The following is a 17,405-nucleotide window of genomic DNA, read 5'->3' as shown; positions in this document are numbered from 1 at the left end:
GACATGTTAGCACCATACAGTGGTAGACTGTTCTGAGAATTGGTGACTGTAGTCCATTGAAGTATAGTCACTTCATTGTCATGTTTGTGGATCTAGCTTGAGATGACAAGTACAGTACCTTGTGACTTGGCTCATTGGCTTGGTCATAAAGGGATGCACGTGGTCAAAAACAGTCCTCAGGTATGCTGTGCATTTTAACAATGCTCAATTGGTACTAACGGGCCATATTTTTTCCAAGAAAGCATTGCCTTTACCATTTTGCTACAACCCTGTTGATGAGAGAACTACATGAGAACTACAAGAGAGGCAGACAGGTGGGCTTGGAAAAGTTGCCTGGTGGTGACGCCGGCCCTGTGTACCCTAATGTTTCAAATATCTTGTGTAATAGAAATAATAACACAATTGTTTATGAATAATTCACAATGGGCGGGATGTACTAGGCCGAAAATGCGGTAAAACCCCCGTTTTACAGCATTTTCAAATTTACCAAAATCCGCCAGCACAGTTTTCGGCCGGCAGGGTATCGCCACCTTTGGGTGGCGATACCCTATGTGGGCAAATTAGAGACACAGCTGAATCATGCTGTGCTTCAATTTCAGTACCAGCGGCGTACAGGGTGGAGACTGTGGGGGCCTGGGAAGACGGCCCCTATAATCCCTCCTTGGATCCGGCCATGCAGACAGGGGACATACATTAATGAGTAAGTGAGACAGACCTATGGGAGCAGAAATTATAGAGACAGAAGGGGACAGAGATGAGAGAGACAGATTGGAAGGGATGGGACCAAGATTTGAAGTTGAAAAAGGCAGAGGAACAAAGCCCCTGCAACTCTGGGCACGAAAAGTTAGCAAGCCTACAGATGACAGGCCCAAAATACTAATACATATTCTATCAAGCCTCAGAGCTATAACCACTGATTGTGGTTGAGAACAACTGGCCTATAAACGTGAAAGCTTTACCTTGTTTTGCTGCCAGGAAACTTTTTTTGTATAACTCCCAATGTATCAAGACGTTTCTTGTAGCATTAGCAAATCACTTATTCCCACTGTTTACTAATAATATGTTGCTGGGGCAACTGAAATCATACAACCCACTTGGCCTTGCTTTGTACCTCATCAGGTGGTGGCAGTATCCTTAGATCTTAGAGTAAGAATGCATTATTAGGCAGTGACATCATAGCGCTACAGCCACAGATCAGCATCGACAGGGACATGCAAAAGATGCTTTTCTTCAATATCAGTGGCCGATGCACCATGTGGGCATCAACAACACTGGCATTATGTCACTCATTCAGGGCCTGGTTCTGAGTTGCACACAGTGATGATGCCACGCGCAGTTGTTCAGGTCTGCGCGTGCATTCTAGTTGCATAGTTCACAGATATGCAGAACAGTCTGTAGAATATAATTGGTGTTCCTGGGGAGTAACGGAGAGGTTAAGCAGATGCGGGTGTGTTGTGGGCGTGTTGCTATGAACGACTACATCTGAAGATGCACAGCCTCTCCTACAGGAGGCCATGGTCAGACAAGGAAACAGCACAGACCAAAGGCTGCGTCTGTTGGTACATTGATGATACATCTTAAGATGCACTGAGACAGAACTGCACCTCTTCTAGATGCTGCAAGTGGTGTGCCAGTATTAAATCAAGCATGGCATTAGTTCAAGGTCATCAAAGGTGAAGAGATTATTTAGGCATCCTTTGACCCTTGGTGACCTGAAAAATGACATGAGATGTATAATAGTAGTACCAGCACTTGGTATTGCACCACTCATACAATAACCGAATAAACAGAATAATACAGAAACTGGCTATAAAAGGCAAGATATTGATTAATATAATGTTATTTTTGTATCTATGAGGTGGTGGGCTACAGATGTCCAGAATCTGCATTAATCACTAGAGAGTCCAAAATACATTTATCGTAAAAGAAGTTAAAGATGACACAGTTGTGCAGTACCACTTAGACCCATCAGGGGGAGTTGTGGATACTACTGTTTACTGTTCCATGTAGTTTCTAGACTAGTCTAAAAAAGAATCATGTTTCAAATGTGTTTATATTATAATTCATGTATATAAATAAAATATGATGCAGAATTGTGACATATAGTAATAGTAAGGGTGTAATGCGAAGATTACGGAACTCCTGTGATGGGATCCGGATGATTGGTCGATAGTCAATAGGCTGACACCAAAAGGTTGACATTGACAAAAGGCCAACATGCCAATGGTCAACACATTAAATAACAACATTTCAGTGACCAGTGAGCTTAAACTTATGCTGTGTACACACGGTGAGATTCCCTTGCTATTCGACTGACTTAAGATTCGAGTGCGATACAATCTTTGCTATACTATCATGTTTACATACAGTAAACATCCATTTGCAGGCTGGGGGAAAACTCCCACATCTTTCGATGGTCGCCGAACATCGAAAGATTTGGTGCATGCAGGCATATATAAAGTGACTCTCAGGTCACTTATATATTTGCATTTTTGGGAGGAACTAGTCGGGCAGCTGACATCCGGTGATGTCAGCTGCCCACCCCTGGCGCCCACATCACCCGGCGATTTCCATAGGAATGCCCAGTGTTTTCATGGGAATGCCCATGAAACACTGGGGGTTCCCATGGTCAAGTACCCCAGTACGGGCGGTTCCCAGGGACCAGTACTGCACTTTCTAAGCTCACAATCTCTCACTAATGGTATGGTTCCTGTCTCTTCCTCCTGGCAGCTATTCTCTAGTTCATTGCGACGTTTGAGGGCTCCGATCCACACAAACAGTAAGTGTGGTAGAAACAGATAGAAAAGAGAGCGCACTGAGTTAATCTATAAGTAATTTAATCTATCTATTAATCAATTTAAGGACATTAAAGAGACACAGTTAAGACAATATCAATAATAAAATCAAAAGTATATAACAAAAAACATAATATACATAAAATGTCCAGTATTTTTGCCACACCTACTAATTTAAGTCTCCCAAACTAATATATTAATTTAGTATATATTGATCCTCTGGTGCTCTTACCCACTTTAGTCCAATTAGCTTCCAATTTATATGATGCCGGATTGAATGGCTCCAAATTAGGTCATTGTATCCAAAAGCAATTGTATCGATTAGACCCCTTGTAATTTGAGGCTTTGATGGTACCAAAGATAGGCTGTAGTGATGAAGCTCCGTCAGCCAGGATCAGAGCGTCTCCAGGCTGAGATTGTATAACTTCACAGGCAGGGGGGGGGAGGGGGGGGGCGGGGGCGGTAGGATGGTGAGTGGTGGTACCTAGTCATTACAACCGGCATGGGTCTGTTGTAGTGAGACCCGATGCTGGGAGCAACCTCTGCTTGCCGCCTCTTGTCCTCTTACCGGCACGGGGGGCAGACGTTAATCTCTGGCGGTGATGGGTCAGACAGTGAAGATCGCCGCAGGTCTCTTACTGTGCACGGCCGCTTTAAAGTGGTGATCCAGGAGCAATGTAGCCAGGCAATCCGGACCAAATAAAGGCTGGGGAGCAGTGGCGGTTTCAGCATGGCCACATAGCAAAACTAATGCAAAGCATCCTGGGATGTGTAGTTCATCATCATCTGGAGGGCCGGTGTTGCCCAGCCCTGTGCTAATGAAAACTGACACTTAGAAAATGGCTACCCCCGTACAGCAGACCATTTTTAAGGATGCTAGAGCAGAGCGGCAGGTACCGGCATGGCAGCGCGGCAAGTGGAGGCAGCTGGCAGCGGGTAACATTAGCCCTGCAGCCCCCCCAGCCCCCTCACTTACTAAGCGCCTCCCCGCCACTGCGGGGGAGGTAGGTGAGTGGTATAAGACCGTCCAGTTCCCAATTTTGACACGGTTTTTTGTCTGCAAACAATGATGGTTTCCTCAGAAGATGGGAAAAACATGCTGGAGTCCTTGTTTAAAAAGGTGGTTCCACCAATCAGCATAGAGCATTAATTATGCTGCACCTGGGAAGCTGGTGCACTAGGCATGTGCAGCAGCTCTGCTCTGTCCCTTACACTGCATGATGTGGTGGCAGCTCATCATATTATATACCAGCTATTGTTGTCATAATTTAAGGCACTTGTCAAAAGGAGAGGGTTTCCGGGCAACCAGAAACCCCCTGCATTTACCTATGAGGCCCCATAAGTTTAAGACAGTAAAGGTCATCCATTCCCAAAAAGGATGATTTATCAAAGAGTGAGAACATTCCGTTACCAACCAAAATGAATCAAGAAACAACATTGATTTTACCCAGGAGGAATACCCTAAACCAGTAACTTGCCTAGAGTTCCACAAGGTTGTAAACAGGCTATTAGTAGATGTATCTTAAATCATTCCATATTAGCACTTTATGTAATCATTTTTTAAACAGCAAAGGGCTTACTGTAGGCTTAATATTCTCCATAAAAGTACACTAAACTATGCAAATGTAACAATAAAATAGCACAAAGTAGTAAAACACAAAATATAATTGTGTCAGCTGTTCGGGATTGGTACGAAATCCCGGCGGTTGGAATCCCGGCGGTCAAAATCCCGAGGCCGAAATGCCGACAAGGGGGGTGGGACGTGGATTGGATCCCCCCCCCCATTGCAGGCTCGCTGCGCTCGCACGCAGCAGGCCCAGTTGGACACCCATAGAGGGAGAAAGTGTTGGGATTTCGGCGGTTGGGATTCCGGCGTTGGGATTTTGACCGCAGGGATTCCGACAGCATTCCAGCTGTTCTATGAAGTTTTTGTTAAACTGGCAAGAAAGAAGCAATTTGTTAGAGAGAACATCAAACAGTCATCTCCGTCACACAACTTATATGACAACATGCTGTTTATTGCCCCGGGCACATAGCCTTGCTTCCCTAACCTATATTTAACTCACATTTAAATATTATCCCCATACTATTTCTCAGTATAGTATATGCTCAGGAAAATCAGCAATGTCTACTAGGGCCTCTTTCATAGTGTTTGGCACTAAGTAAATGCATACAAGTGAGCTAACTGTGTGCAGATTTCAATTGACTTGTGCAACATGTATTAATCTGTCAGTGCCGCCGTTACCAGATAATTTTTCAAGGGTCATATAACTTCAAGAAGAAGAAACATTATTACTTGGCTGTTTATCATTTCCATATGGGTGGTAGCTACAGTACAGCTATTCTAGATCCAGCCTTTCCCAGTTTCACATTTTCTCTGAACATGTTACACGTTCTCAGAACTTACACATCATTTCACTTGAATAAACGGCATTTTTGTAAAATTCCCCAAGACTTTGACAAATCACACCATTAAATAAACCAAACAGAAATGATTTATTTATTTATTATTTATTAAGTTATTTATATAGCGCACACATATTCCGCAGCGCTTTACAGACAATATTTGAATGTTCACATCAGTCCCTGCTCCAGTGCAGCTTACAATCTATGGGGGATATTCTGGTTGATTCGCAAGGCTGTGAGTCCACCAAACCCCACCCGGCTAATGTCTGGCAGCCGCTCCCCCTCGCAGCGCTGGTTCGCCCACACAGGCTGCGAACGGATGTTTAGCAGAAACATCCATTTGAATGCTGTGGGTAACCTTCCAGATCTTTTGGTGGTTGTCGACCATCGAAAGATGTGGAAGGTACACGCATATAAAGGTGACTTTCAAGTCACTTCCATATGTGTGTATGCTGGGACGGATATGGGCGGGCACCTGACATCCGGTGATGTCAGATGCCAGCCCCCTGCACCCACGTCACCACCTCATTACCATGAATCGCTGGGTGTTCCCATATGGTAATGGGGCTGCCCGGCGCCAAAGCCCTCCCCCCACCGCACAACATCGGTCCTCCGTGCGAATGCATAATGAATAAGAATAACTCCCTATATTCCCTACCACATATACACGCACACACAGTCTAGGGTTAATTTTTGTTGGGAGCCAATTAACCTACCAGTATATTTTTGGAATGTGGGAGGAATCCGGAGTACCCAGAGGAAACCCACGCAAGAACAGGGAGAATATGCAAATTGCACGCAGTTAGGGCCATGGTGGGAATCGAACCCATGACCTCAACACTGTGAGGCATTAATGCTAACCATTACACTGTGGGCCTTATTCTAGTTCACTCTTTCTGACAAAATCCTTCTTAGATGGACAAAACCATGTGCACTGCAGGGGGTCAGATGTAAAATGTGCAGAGAGAATTAGATTTGGGTGAGTTATTTTGTTTCTGTGCAGGGAAAATACTGACTGCTTTACTTTTACACTGCAATATAGATCTCACTTTGAAGTAAAACCCCACCCAAATATAATTCTCTCTGCACATGTTACATCTGCCCCATCTGCAGTGCACATGGTTTTGTCCATCTAAGAAGGATTTTGTCAGAAAGAGTGAACTAGAATAAGGCCCTATCCGTGCTGTTTATGAACTATTGATTGATCATAAACATCAGGAAACATCCACTGACTGTATATAATTCAGTGTATATGAAACATTTGTTTCTGTGCCCGCAATGCTGGTGTAATTATGGCTGATTTGTGTCCAATGGCGCATAGGGGGTGATTCAGTACCGCTTGCTAAGCATTTCTCTCCCCATTGGAAATAATAGTCAGTCTGAACTGACTTTTATTTCTGTCATTGTCCGCCAAAGAGGGGGCGGGTGCTGATGTCAAGTGATGTCAGATGGCCGATCCTGGCAGGCATCCGTCTACCTGCCTTTCCAGGGGAACGCCAAAGTTTTTGTGGGAACACCCATAAAATGCTGAGCTTCTCCGGCCCCTGCCTGCCCCCAGCCTTCCCTTCTCACAGCGAACAGCCTTGAGAGAGTGTAACTCACCATAGCCATTTGGTGCCAGGGTTTACACATGCACAGAAATGCGCAAACCCTAACCATCGGGGCTGACTTGTAGCGACCCTGAATGGCTAAATCAAAGGTGTTTGCTATTAAGATGCTTTTCATATTTAGCTGATCTATACTGATCTCAGCATGTGCATGTTGCTCTCAGTGCCCCAAAAGCCACACAATGTTTGACATGCTGCTGACATTTGGGGCAGCGACGTGCACTGTTGCAGAAAATAAGGGCACCTTAGCCACATTTTCTGGGCATGACAAAGCCAATGGCTGTGCCCTCGGATGCGGGTAGGGATCATTCGGTCAACCCAAGAAATGTCAACACTCCTTAGGTCGACAGGCAGAAGGTCGACAAGGATGAAGGTTGACAGGGTCCTTAGGTCAAGCAGCGGAAGGTCGACACATAATTTTTTTTTTAGGCATCTAGATCTAGACATCTAGTTCTGGATACTGTCTAAGTGTACGGCGGCCCCTCGCTGAGCTCGACACACTATTCTATTCTCCCTCCGTGCCCTAGTGGATGGTAGAGCATGAACCCTACTGTGGAACCACAGTGGGGGGGGGACCCATGTCGACCTTCTGCATTGTCGACCTACCTTCAGCCCCTGTCGACCTTCAGCCCCTGACGACCTTCAAGGTGTCGACCTAAGGAGTGTTGACCTCTCTTGTGCCAACGTAAAGACCGCATCCCTCGGATGCAGCTTCAATGGGCCCACCAGACATCCTGAGTAACCTTGGTATTGCTCAGCATTTCTGATGTTCACTCAGTTGTATCTTCGGGTGCAAAACAGAACAGAGGAGCTGGCAGTAGGTATCTGCTTGCTGAACACGCGTCCTGCAGGTTCAGTGTATTCTTACACATATACAGTACAGTGGTGCTTGAACGTTTGTCAACCCTATTTTTGCTGAAATTTGTCAGAACACTACTCCTAAAAGTAGACATATTCCATATGCAGGAGGCGGGGAGCCGCTTATTAAATATTCACTGCACAGAGCAGGTTCCGCTCATTCCATATGCAGGGAGCAAGGACCCGCTCTTTAAATATTCATGGCGCTGGGTCTCGCTCATTAGATATGCACAGAGCAGCTTTTGCTCACTGCTGGGTCCTAAATACCATTTCAGATCCGTTCAGACTGCAAAAACAACGGACCCTGCTTTCTTACTGTTTCCAAATAGTGTTTTTTTGGAAACAGTAAATTCACTCTGGACATTGCAGACCGCACATATTACCATTTACAAACGGTAAAAAAACGGCAAAATACCGGGTAATATGTGCAGTCTGAAAGGGGCATAAGTGAAAAACATTAAAAATTAAAACGCTGAATAATACATCTAGGTCAGTGACGTTTGATCAAATTACCTTTTATATATTAGAACCAACTGCTCTATCTGATCCCCTGCTAAGTAGCCAACAGAGGACTACACTGGAGGATAAAGTGTTACATGATGCAAAGGCATTGAAACAAAGTAACAGTCTTCTGTAACAAAAGTATCAAGCCTTGCAATCAGCGGTGTAGCTAAGTGCCATGGTGCCCGGAGCAAGGGCATATTTCGCGCTATATAAGACTCTATAACGGGTCGCTAATGTTCCTGATGAAAATGTTTGCAACTAAAACGTTGAACTAAGCAACCCGTGTCTGGGCTCTTATTTCTAACGGTGGAGTGTCGCTTATATTTCATATATATATATATATATATATATATATATATATATATATATATATATATATACATATGGCAGAATGGAGGCATGTGACAGAGGTAAGTAAGGCCATTATTCTTTATGAGAATATATAACTTATTTTTTCATACCTAATAGAAGCCATCCATAGACAGCAGCAATGCAGAGGAGGGAGGATCAGTCACTCCAGCAGTCCTGAACATTATGCTTGGAGGTGCAGTCAGTAGTTGTAGCAGGGACCTCTCATGTGAATCCCTGTGTGCGGTGGCGCGCTCCAGGGGGGGAGATGCTTGTCATTAACTTCCCGGTGTGCGGCGGCTGTGCGAGGCAGGGGGTGAGGGGGGAGAGAGTCCACCGCGTGCGGAGCGGGTGCTGTTGGTGTCGGGCGCAGCTGAATACAGGCTGAGCTGCCCAAACAGCGTGCGGTGGCTGTATGTGGCCGGGGTCATGTCCCCCATGCGGGCGGGCGCTGTTGCTGCAGGGCGCAGCTGCCTGCCTGCTTCTCAGTCTATGGCTGTGCTCATGCTGCCTTATCACGGTGAAAGGCAGCCAGTGAGCTCTCCTGTTCCCGTGACGCTGGGCTGGTGGCAGGTACCGGTGAGCAGGGCAGGACGACGGAGGCAGGCTTCGGGTATGGAGGAGGGGGGGGCGGGCCCAGTGGCGCCATTCGACCAATCGCCCTCCCTACGCCTCTGCTTGCAATGTGTGGACTCCAGGTAGAATGCCAGCAATTTAGATGACATTTCTAATAAAATACAAAAGGGAACAAATCAATGCAAAATGAGCATACAATAATTAGATTCCCCAGTATCAAGGAATTATTTATCATGGCAGCACAGTCCCCAGGAACCCACCATACCCCTAAATACTAGGGAATAAATTATAGCTGCAGTATAGAAACATCTAACAGCTAACCCATCTATTTAAAATCTTTACACACTACTTTTCATTCTTTCCCAGTTAGCACCCCGTTATATGTATTTGTGTCAGGTATGTCTTCAATTTTAACTCTTATATATTTCACTTGAGTAAAGAGGGGCCTCTATTGCGATCCAATATATTAAAAGACCGCAAAGACCTTTCCCTCTTTCTTTTTAAAGAAATGAAAATAAAAGTCTAAATGTTAAAAATTAAACACAGAAACATAGAAACATAGAATGTGACGGCAGATAAGAACCACTTGGCCCATCTAGCCTGCCCCTTTTTTAAACATGTTACCTCAAACCATATTTGATAGTGTCAGTGCATGTCCTCGTGTTCTGTTGTTCCTCTTCCTGTGAAGAATGTCTCCCACCTGGACCTTGTTAAATCCCTTGATATATATAAGTTTCTATCAGGTCCCCCCTTTCCCTTCTCTGCTCTAAAGTATACATATTAAGGTCTTTTAGTCTTTCCTGGTATGTTTTGTGATGTAGGCCATGCACCATTTTAGTTGCCCTTCTTTGTACAGTCTTGAATGTATTTATATCCTTCTAATTAACCACTGGAGTGCATCCAGAGAGCAAATCCTTTCTTCTTTGTATCCATAGCATACTTTGATTGCCCGGATAGCACCCCCGCCACCGTATTCTGAACAGATTGGCAGAAACTGAATGTCTATGCATGCCATCAATATATTTATACAGCAATCATATCTGCCACTAACTGTAAATAACACCACCTCTGAGAGATTTTTAGATTGCAAATAGACATCAAACATTTATAGACTAATATAATAAGTATAAACTAAATACTTGCAATAAGGTGAAATTTAAATAGAGATTCAATTCCGGACCCTTCTAATGTTGCCCACTGTCTTCATGAACGTTTTAATGAGCAGCCCAATGTTTTATTTAAGAGCACTTAGATAGGGCAAATGGTCCTTATCACCCATTAGTTATACTATGATTACATTTATATGGACTTAAATAGTTACTATGCTAACTGGCACTATAACTTGAAGGTATCTATTTCAATTGTTTGGTCTACATGTGCAGAATGTAAGACATGGAATTACATGTGAAAAAATAAATAGTTATGCCATGTTCTCACTGCGAGTGAGAAATACATGGCTTTTCCCCGGCATTTCATGCCGGGGACTGCCGCGCTGGACCCCCGTTCTCACTGCAAGGCGAATGCCCGGGTGAAGAAGTTCTACCCGGGAATTTGCCTTTAAACACGGGTTTTTTGGCAGTGTGAACGGGTCAACCCGTGTCTGCATACCCGGATCTCAGACACGGGTAAAAAGAAGGGTTTTACCCGTGTCTGAGATCCGGGTATGCGACCCATTCACACTGCCAAAAATCCCGTTTTAAAAGGAAAATCCCCGGGTCTACATGCTAGACCCAGGAAGTTGGCTACAGTGAGAACGGGGTATTATTTAGCTGCTTCTTCTATAGTTCATCCCTTTCTCATTGGCACCAAGAATTCTCCTTCACCATTAGACTCACTACATTATTTAACTGACCTGTGGAACATTATTCTTCTTGAGCTAAGAAAGCCAAATGGTTGTTATAGGAATGAGGTAGTTCATATCTCTAAGATGGCACTTCCCACAGGAAGCCAGCACTCTGCTTATCGCAGCCCGGTCTGGCAGTCACAGAGGGAAGAAACACCTCCCAATGGGCCTGTCTGTAGTGTCTGTGACCAACAGATAGAACTTCTAATAGGAAGGCACTAGTCACAGCGAAAATATGGACTGTGTCTGGTTCACGGACACAGAGCGGGACAGTGGATTTTACCTTGGGTGCTGCAGCCCAGAGGTAAAATCGGCCACTGGTTCTATTTGGTGAAGAGATTACTTTGGAAATTTTGTGCATAAAGACGAATATGCATTAACATTCCTTATTGCAGCATATTGCTTCTGGGGGTATTTTAGACCTGCAGCTATCAGGTTCTGAAACCTGAGGTATATGTAGAATTAGGTAGACCTGATCACACGGACGCTAATGTGCAGTGACCAGCAATCAGGTAGATGCTGCCCCACAATAGTGAAATTCTGCCAAGCGAATTAAGACTTCCCAGACCAGCGAAAATGTCCAAGTCCCATTGCAAGCTGCTAACTTTGAAAGATTTTTACAGTGGTCACCACTCAATGGAAGCTCAGGGAAGCCCTGAACTTACTCTGCAGCTACAATTAATACAGGCTTATGTGGCCCGGAGCTGACATCACACACCCTCCCCTAAAATACTTGCGTTTACCTAGCACTCCAAGAGTATGTTTTTTTGGGGGGGCATGCCTAGCGTTTTTCTTAACACTCCTATTAAACAGCCGGTTATAGCCCCCAGATGCCTACTTCCTGTTAATCACCTTACATACAGTTTGCAAATAGAAAAAGTAGCAGGATTCATCGCTGGCCAGCGTGGTACATGCATATTGTGGCCCAAATGTATGCACAGTTCATGTGATCAGGGGCCAGATGTATCAAGCTTCAAAAAGTGATAAAGTGGTGAGAGATAAACAACCATCCAATCAGCTCCTACCTGTCAATTTTCAAACCCATCCTGTAACATGGCAGTTTGGAGCTGATTGGCTGGTTGTTTATCACTCTCCATTTTATCACTTTTTGAAGCTTGATACATCTGGCCCCAGGTCTGAATTGGGCCAATTGTTCCTACTAGAAAACTGTGGGTACAGCTCCTGCTGGCGATCAAGTCTCATTCTAGTGTAACTTCTCATAATTCTGTCCTTACACATGTGGAAACAGAGGGTTCTACATGCTTTAGGGCAGAATTAGCTTGATAAGTTTCTAATATATGTGTTTTTTGGAAATGTAAATTAAAATGTAAAATTTCTAGGTGTAGTGGTTAGCATTACTGTCTCACAGCACTGTGGTGATGGGTTCTATTCCCACCATGGCCCTAACTGTGCAGAGTTTGTATATTCTCCCCGTACTTGCGTGGGTTTCCTCAGGATACTCTGGTTTCCTCCCACAATCCAAAAATATACCAGTAGGTTAATTGGCTCTCAAAAACTTAACCCTAGAATGTCTGTGTGTGCGTGTACATGTGGTAGGGAATATAGATTGTCAGCTCCACTGGGGCAGGGACTGATGTGAATGTTCAAATATTCTCTGTACAGCGCTGCGGAATATGTATGCGCTATATAAGAAACTGGTAATAATAAATAAATAGATTTCTAGATTCTTAAAAAAATACCTTTCTTACAATTTTTCTCTACAATCTGTTTCTGTACTAGACAAAAGACTGGTACAGAATATACTTTTAAAAACAGATGTCTTAGTTATAATATGCTGAATTTACCATGTGCATATAATATGATGGGGAAAACATTAAATTGCTTAAGGTTACAAGCAGCATCTCCTCCGCTGATATAATAGTCCTCATGGTTATGTTATTTATAAGGCTTGCTTGTATCATTTCCTGGAGATAATCCTATGTGGCAATAGTCTCCATGCTGTCATCGTGGAAATGTTGTGGTGAGTATTATTGCAATTCTATTACGATTAGTGTGACATGACATGCCCATTGCTGAGGCACTGACACTCTATAAAACTTGTCCATCTGGTGTCTTGTTAGCTCTCAGTTCACTCTATTAATATTTCCCCTCACAGCAGTTAGTTTTAGCCTAAGCCTCATAATGACCATTAAACGTCTTAAAAAAAAAACCTTAATCACCTAGCCACTTCCTAATTTCACATTTAGTTCAGTGGTTAGCAATGCGGCCTAATAGTGATGGGGTCATGGGTATCTATACTCAGTTTACATGCTCTCCCCATGTTTGTGTGTTTCCTGTGGGTGCTCCAGTTTCCTGACACACTCCACAATCTTATATGTAGGTCAGAAATACACAGTACTGTGACTGTCCGTGTGTGTTAGGAATCTAGACTATAAGCTTCAATAGGGCAGCTGCTGATGTGAATGATTTGACATTCCTATAGTGGCGCTATAAGCAAATAAGGTACTTATGTAATATCTGGGCGCCCGATTTTTTCATCGCATTGCATCGCATTGCATGCAATATAGTGGCATACAATTCATGCAATGCGATTTTTCATTGTAAAGACCCGATTTTTAATTGTATAGTCACCCATGGGTGATTTAATACCCCCACTATCCAACTACGCATGGACAAGGCATACCTAAAAGTTCCTATTGGCCACTATCTCTCTGTCACCTGAATGCTGTACCATTGTAATCATACTACTGCTAAGGGTGGACTGCTAGTGATCACTCAGGGCTCGTTCTGCTTATGCACCTAGACAGTTCCCTCAACGTTGGATTTGTACATATTATCATCGGGTTCAGAGGTGAAACTACCATTGGTGCAGTAGGTGCATTAAACCAGGACTTCTGATGACTAAGTGGTCCATTTCTGCCCAGACCAGCAATGAATTATCCCCTGAATTATCAATGTCAGATGAATGGCTCAGTGCAGAGGGCAGGGTGGACCCTACACCTGACCCTTACTTTATGGCAGCTTGGCTGACACTTTCTGTGCCAGCTGATAGAAGAGTCCTGCCACCTATCAGCACTATTGATCCCAGCCATAAACCGCCACTTATTAATAGGCCGCTATCCATTTTTTCAATGAATTTCTGTGAATTATATGCAGTTTACACCAAGAAAGCACAAAGGGCAGGGGCCCCTGTCATAGGCAGAGTAGCGACCACAGTGTCCCATGCCCCGTTCTCCACACCATGCAGGACATAGTGCTTGTACCTCTGTGTCCCATTGCCTCTGTCTGGGCCAGATGTATTAAGCTTCAAAAAGTGATAAAATGGAGAGTGATAAACAGCCAGCCAATTGGCCCCTAACTGCCATGTTATAGGCTGGGTTTTAAAAATTACAGACTGGTTGTTTATCACTCTCCACTTTATCACTATTTGAAGCTTGATACATCTGGCCCTCTGTCACCCACTGCTCCCCCTTGCCTGCCATTGTCACCTACTGCTTCCAATTGCCTTTTGTTGTCAATGTCTTTCGCTATACTGTATGTCAACTTCTTCCTACAATACTGTCACCCTTTGCCTCTCCCTGTCACCCAGTGCCCCCCCTCCCCCCGCCTTCTACTGTCAGCCTCTAACTTTCACGGCCTTATTCTGTTACTTTCTGCCTCTCCCTGTCATCCACTGGTTCCTCCTGCCCTTCTTACAGCCCTGATTTCCACTGTCACCCTCTGCCCCCCCTGCCTTATACTGTCACCCTCTGCCTCTCACCCACTGCTCTTTAGCATATTGTGAATTGAGGTTGAAGAGGTGAAGGGGGTCCCAAATGATATTTTTGGACCTGGTTCATCTACTCATAAGTTCCGCCACTGATCAGTTTTTTGTGCAAATCCGATCAGGCCAAAGGCCACTTGATCCAAAAGATCTTGGTAGTCTCTGCAAATTAGATGCAATTGTTGTCTGTGGCTTATCCAGACAAGTAAACTCATGATGCCACAAGAAGGAGGTGTGGATGCCAGTACCAAGTGGTAATCTGAGGGTTTCTCACACGGCCAATGTTCATGCAGTGATCCGAAGATGTATTTTTGGGAGTAGCAGTTTCTCACAGAAATGGGAAGGAGGCATCCATTTATACAATACACCTCTGCATATGTCCAGAACCACAGCTGCCTCTGTATGGACTGTATCCATCTCTTAACACAAGAGACAGGACAGGTTTGCTACATAAATATTCACTTTGTATTATATGCCTTTCATTAAATGCTTAACTTTTTGTCTTGAGAAGAGATTGTAGATAGTACTTACGCTGGGTACACATATATACAATTGTCGGGCCTTTCTTCCGTTCTGGGTCGGACGGCCGTTCAATTGTATAGGTGTGTACGCTGTCCCGACTCCCTCTGTACGATCGATAAACGGCCAAAAACGGTCTTGTCCGTCCATACTCGGTCGGTCAAAGGTTCAGTGCTGTTTAATATTCATCCGACAGGACGGGCCCATATCTGAACAAAAGGGCAGTGTGTACGCACGTTCGATCGATATGCTGGCCGTTCTTGCGACTATACTGCCAAAGCTGGAACGCCCATAGCTGCATGATCTCTCCTACAGCACATATAGACGGGTTATGCATCTAAATTTCTAAGAAGCCGAGAGCAGCGGTTAAATGATCATTAGCCGCAGACACATTCTCTCTAGATCTCTATTTATAACATCATTGTGAAATATATGTGGGCAGCAGCTATTATACTATATCTTAAAAACAGCCCTTATATAAGAGATTAAACATCAGCCGCTCACAATACCGCCGAACGGGTCAATTGCGCTGACAATATACGCCTATACAAATAGAATCAATTGTGGACTCCGATAAATATACAAAAATCTGGATATCAGTCCACATAATAAATTCTAAAAAATCAGTCAATTCCCTAACAGCCTGTTAGAGACAGAGGAAGCGGCAAGTGCAATTGCAATAGCCGCAGATATATGTCTCTATCAATATAATGTCTGCAAAATCAGTATATGAGTAACAGCAACTCTATCATGTGTGAAGAACAGATCATATATATATGAGGGATTAAACAACATATACAGTATACAAAATATACTGTACTAACACCCGGAGAAATCCACAACCCCATAATTCAATACCCAATGTAACTGAGGGTGTACATCTGCTGCCACATAATCTTTTTCAATAAATCAGCTCAGGAACAATTATTTTGTGAGAATATTTATTACTGTTCCTTCCAACAAATAATTCCCATCAAAGAAATAGAAAGATACAGCTATTGCTGTAAGCGGCTGCATTTTAATGCCAGACTCTATGAATAGAGTTTAGCAACAAAGTATTGCTACATAGCAACATTGTCTCAGTAGTAGACAAATGTTGCAGACATACAAGTGCTCTATACAAGAGCTGGGAAGGGAGAAATAATATACGTACAACTCCCTTGGGAAACTAGACTGTGCGGATCAATCTCTCTGCTGCGTCTAAATTTTAGTCAGCTGGCAGGGTGACTAAACTTCTATATAGACGGGTTATGCGTCTACAGTGTGTTCCCGGAGCCCAGATAACAGCGGGAGCTGTTGGCCTGGCTCCGCTCCGTGCCGCCGCCCCCCCTCCCCCAGATTACATTACAGGTCAGCGGACGAGCCATGCAACGGCTCGTCCGCCTATATAAACGGCACTTTATAGATAGAGCCTCAGTGACAGTAAGGAACGTGCTTTCTGCGTACATGAAAGCACGCCCCTGTCACTGTGGAGGTGCCACTGTCCCCAATCACATCTGCCCTCAGTGACAGGGGCGTGCTTTCATGTACGCAGAAAGCACGTCCCTGTCACTGAGGCACTGCTATAGGTGCCGTATATGCACCTTTTTTAAATGGGCTTTTTCAGCCTGGTGCTCGGCCCCTCCCACTGCCCGCCCCATTTCTAATACTATACTATAGGGAGTTGGAGGCACCGCACTTGGTGCCTCCTAAACTATTAAAAATGAAAAAAGTATTATAATAATACGAAGCATATACTTATGACACATAGGGGCAAATTTACTAAAGGAAATTTGTAAAAAATAGATGTATTTGTATCCAGAAATACACTTATTTTTGACATTTACTATCCCAAAAATACGGCAATTCATATTCGAATTGATAGCACATCAATACGACTACGAATTGCCATATTTTTGGGATAGTAAATGTCAAAAATAAGTGTATTTCTGGATACAAATACATATATTTTTTACAAATTTCCTTTAGTAAATTTCCCTCATAATATGTGTCATAAGTATTTTCTTTGTATTATTTTATTATATTAATCATTAATGACAGGGCTCTGCCTCCCCTGCCTCCCCTGACTGCACGTCCCTTGTGTCGACTATATGTTTGTTGACCAAAAGTGTTCAACCTTTTGACTGTGGACATATATTGACTAGAACTAGATCATAGACTATCATTACTTAAGTGGACTATGTAAAGTTGTCCGCCCCCTTGCTGACAGCACCGGGCGGGGGGAA

This window comes from Crinia signifera, chromosome 5 (assembly GCF_055691185.1).
Source record: "Crinia signifera chromosome 5, ASM5569118v1, whole genome shotgun sequence".
Classification (NCBI taxonomy): Eukaryota; Metazoa; Chordata; class Amphibia; order Anura; family Myobatrachidae; genus Crinia; species Crinia signifera.
Note: the sequence above shows the minus strand (reverse complement) of the source record.